This window comes from Haematobia irritans, chromosome 2 (assembly GCF_050003625.1).
Source record: "Haematobia irritans isolate KBUSLIRL chromosome 2, ASM5000362v1, whole genome shotgun sequence".
NCBI classification, from domain to species: domain Eukaryota; kingdom Metazoa; phylum Arthropoda; class Insecta; order Diptera; family Muscidae; genus Haematobia; species Haematobia irritans.
The window spans coordinates 131,683,135-131,686,243 of NC_134398.1; positions in this window are offsets into that span (position 1 = coordinate 131,683,135).

Sequence of the window (3,109 nt, forward strand, 5' to 3'; positions counted from 1 at the left end):
GAAAATTTATGATGTACCATGAAGTACAACTGTGGCAACCGTGATTACAGTACTACGGTAGTCTTTGTAAGCGGATACTAACAAAATATTTAAAATTGAGGAGTTGACGAACAAAATTTTGTTTTCGTTAAAATTCAGTCTAAAGAAGCTCTTCACAATAATCTTCCAATGGAATTTTTGTTGAAATTTAGTGAAAAGTACTTTTTCGCTCAAAAAAATACCTTTTTTGTACTTTCTTAAAAATTGTATTTTCCATCCCTGATTCACACTAATTTTTCGTGACTTCGACTATTAGTCGGGATCCCGACGAATCACGAATGTTTCACAGCACGAACTTTTTAGAATGGAAAGTTAATATAATATATTTAGTATATATTTCGTATATTCGTAAAAAGTTGTTAGTAAAATTTACAAAATTCGTTGAAAACTTTAATAAAATTAGTAAATGAATTCTTTCGTTGTATAAACTTACACACATCCTGAATTGGGCCATTCAAAAACTTGCGAAAATGCTTTGATATATTCACTCTTTATATTTTGTTTTTACATTTAGGATGTGTACGCGTCAAACTGGTCTATGAATGGATAAAAGACGACTGCCAAACTAAGTGGCATAGAGGAAAATGTCTTTAGTTTGAAAACGGGAAGTTCGTGCTTCAATTTTTCCCAGAATTCTTCAACAGAAGGTAAAATTATATAAAAATTTTTTAAATCTTTTTAAAATTTTGAAATGAATAGAGGCTTCTACATTGATTGCATTACAGAAGAGCAAGACGACGAATCACATAGAAATGAGATTTGGGAAGCCCAATTCCAACAGGTGGTACAGATAATTCAAAAACTGTTTATTCTTTGTGAGTGAGCCTGTTAAATATGTCGTTTATAAGTAATATTCTGTATTTTGTCCAAACATGTACTCTGCCATATTTTCAGTTATATATATTTTTAACATTTTTTACAATAAAAAGCCTTCTTTCAGAGTGTATTTTTATAATTTTCTTAAACCAATATAGATTATAACATATAGTACAAAGATTATATTGATTACCATCGTAATAAACACAATTACGATAGTAATTGTATAGGTTACAAAATTTTATAAACATTGTACTCAGTTCAATTACGACTGTAATTGAAAAACTTTATATATTTTAAATACCAATGTATTTGGATTGAGTACTGAATCATTTGGAAATTTTGACAAATTCCAATTGCCTTTATACTCAACACAAATATCCCTTCATTTGAAAATAATTTTACGACAACCTTACAATTTGGGTAATTGGATTTATGATTTTCGTAATAAGCTGAAAATCAAATACAACAAGTATATACGGTCGTAAGTTCGGCCAGGCCGAAGTTTATGTACCCTCCACCATGGATTGAGTAGAAACTTCTACTGAAGCCGATGGCAAGGTATCTTAAAACTACCCAACAACGTAATATATACCACATAGTCCATACGTGGTATATATTAAACAACAAAAGGGCCGATTAAATACGTATATAATTAAGTTTCTATAGAAATAAAATTTTGACAACATTTTCTATAGAAGTAACATTTATAGAAATAAAATTTTGACAAAATGTTCTATAGAAATAACATTTTGACAATGTTTTCTATAAAAATAAAAGTAGATTATTTTTAGCTCGACTGGCAACCATGATTATGAACCGATATGGACCAATTTTTGTGTGATTGGGGATCGGCTATATATAACTATAGACCGATATGGACCAATTTTGGCATGGTTATTAGCGGCCTTATACTAACACCACGTTGCAAATTTCAACCGGATCGGATGAATTTTGCTCCTCCAAGAGGCTCCGGAGATCAAATCTGGGGAACGGTTTATATGGGGGCTATATATAATTATGGACCGATATGGACCAATTCTTGTGTATTTGTTAGATACCACATTCTAACACCATGTTCCAAATTTCAACTGGATCGGATGAATTTTGCTCCTCCAAGAGGCTCCGGAGGACAAATCTGGGGATCGATTTATATGGGGGCTATATATAATTATGGACCGATATGGACAAATTCTTGGATGGTTGTTAGAGACCATATACTAACACCGCGTACCAAATTTCAACCGGATCGGATGAATTTTGCTCTTCTAAGAGGCTCCGGAGGTCAAATCTGGGGATAGGGTTATATGGGGCTATATATAATTATGGGTCGATGTGGACCAATTTTTGCATGGTCATTAGAGAACATATACCAACACCATGTACCGAATTTCAGCCGAATCGGATGAAATTTGCTTCTCTTGGAGGCTCCGGAAGCCAAATCGGGGGATCGGTTTATATGGGGGCTATATACAATTATGGACCGATGTGGACCCATTTTTGCATGGCTGTTAGAGACCATATACTAACACCATGTACCAAATTTCAGACGGATCGGATGAAATTTGCTTCTCTTAGAGCAATCGCAAGCCAAATTTGGGTGTCCGTTTATATGGGGGCTATACGTAAAAGTGGACCGATATGGCCCATTTTCAATACCATCCGACCTACATCAATAACAACTACTTGCGCCAAGTTTCAAGTCGATAGCTTGTTTCGTTCGGAAGTTAGCGTGATTTCAACAGACGGACGGACGGACGGACATGCTCAGATCGACTCAGAATTTCGCCACGACCCAGAATATATATACTTTATGGGGCCTTAGAGCAATATTTCGTTGTGTTACAAACGGAATGACAAAGTTAATATACCCCCATCCTATGGTGGAGGGTATAAAAATAATTGAAATCACAATTTTTGTATTTGATTCAAGTATTCACTTTTTTCTGTGTAACTAAAGCTATCTTACTTATGTTTGTGTCTTTGTATAAGATTTCTATAAATCTGTGCACAGTGGTCTGTATCGGTTTTGTAATTCATACGTTCGTCAGTGGGAGTATTTATTATATGTAACATCTCCAATGTGTATCTTCTCTTAGTATTCTCTTTCATCGTCAGTATTTCAACATTCTTGAAATTTGGCATGTGTCCTGTAGTCGTGCAATGTGCTGCAAGGGCAGTTTTTTGTTCTAGGGGCTTGTCTTTCATCAGAAAGTCTAGTTTTTAATTTGGACCTGGTAGTGCCAACATAAGA